Genomic DNA, 1,721 nt, shown 5'->3' with positions numbered 1-1,721 from the left:
GACGAGTAAGGCAGAATCGTTAATATGCCGGACAAAATGCCGGCTCCTTAATTCTGAGTTCCAATTCCACTTAACGTTTCATTTCTCAGGTTCGATAAAATATTATTATTATTATTATTATTATTATTATTATTATTATTATTATTATCATTATTATTATTATTATTAAAGTCGGCGAGCTGGCAGAATCGTTAGGACACCGGGCAAAGTGCTTAGCAGCATTTCGTCCACCTTGACATTCTCAGTTCAAATTCCACCGAGCTGCTTTTCGGGATCGATAAATTAAACACCAGTTGAGTACTGGGGTTGATGTAATCGACTATCCCCCTTCCCAAAATTTCAGGCCTTGTGCCTATAGTAGAAAGTATTATTATTATTATTATTATTATTATTATTATTATTATTATTATTATTATTATTATTATTATTCGATAGCGCGCCGGAGAGAATCCTAAGTGGCTTTTCGCCTCTCTTTACTTACTACGTTCAAATTCCGCCAAGGCCAGCTTTACCCTTCATCCTTTGATGTCGATGAAATAAGTTCTAGCGGTGCACCGGGGTCCATTGTGAGTGGATTTGGTATACGGAAACTGAAAGAAGCCTGTCGTATATATGTATATGTATATATATGTGTGTGTGTCTTTGTGTCTGTGTTTGTCCCCCCAACATCACTTGACAACCGATGCTAGTGTGTTTATGTCCCCGTAACTTAGCGGTTCGACAAAAGGGGTCGATAGAATAAGTACTAGGTTTACAAAGAATAAGTCCTGGGGTCGATTTCCTCGACTAAAGGCGGTGCTCCAGCATGGCCGCAGTCAAATGACTGAAACAAGTAAAATAGCTTCTAACGCTGGAAATGTACTATGGTGCCAGCTGTTCACTACCAGTGAACTCAGGTAATAACCCTTATTTTTCGAGCACCTTCTGCAGTATTCGAGCAGTTCCAAGCAGTGCTGTTTTCTGCAAGTGCTCCACCCTTATTGCAGCCACTATTTGTTCCATGTACATCGTAAGGTTTTTAGTCACTGTTCCCAGGGCTCCGACATTTATTAGTACTACTACTACCTTTGTCATCGAGCACAACTGCTTAACCTCGCAAGCTAACCGGTCATATCTATCAAATTTTCTTTCAGCTAAGCATTCTATATCTATGACCCACCATCGTTTGCTTTCATTCTTAATTAACACAATGGTTTCCTATTCTCTATCTCATGGTCGAACTGAATCATAAAATCTCGCATGATCTTTGCATTATCATTTTCGATAACGCCTTTGGGATTATGTTCGTACAACTTTTTTGCTCTGTCAAGTCCAATAATAGGAATAATAACAATAATATTATTTTAATTTATTATTATTATCATTATTATTATTATTATTATTATTATTATTATTATTATTATTATTATTATTATTATTATTAACGCGGTGACCTGTCACAATCGTTAGTACACCTGTCAAAATGCTTGGCGGCTACGTTGTGAGTTGAAATGCCGCACAGGTTGATTTTGTCTTTCGTCCTTTTCGGTCGATAAAACTAAGTACCTGTTGATTACTTGGGTCGATGTAATTGACTTATCATATGCTGTAATTGCTTGCCTTGTACCAAAATTTAAAATCATTATAGTATTATTGTTGTTGTTGTTGTTGTTGTTGTCATTGTTGCTATTATATGTATTAGTGTTGGTAGTAGTAGTGGTGGTGGTGGTGGTGGTATCAAT

General features: G+C 36.7%; 1 protein-coding gene across 1 annotated transcript in view; it reads left to right on the top strand.

The window, feature by feature from the left end:
* The window catches only part of LOC106878678 (S-crystallin 2), a 15,429-nt gene that overhangs the window by 559 nt on the left and 13,149 nt on the right, over positions 1-1,721 (top strand). The gene's annotated exons all lie outside the window — the stretch shown is intronic.

Source organism: Octopus bimaculoides, chromosome 5 (assembly GCF_001194135.2).
Source record: "Octopus bimaculoides isolate UCB-OBI-ISO-001 chromosome 5, ASM119413v2, whole genome shotgun sequence".
NCBI classification, from domain to species: Eukaryota; Metazoa; Mollusca; class Cephalopoda; order Octopoda; family Octopodidae; genus Octopus; species Octopus bimaculoides.
This window is presented reverse-complemented; position numbering and strand designations above follow the sequence as displayed.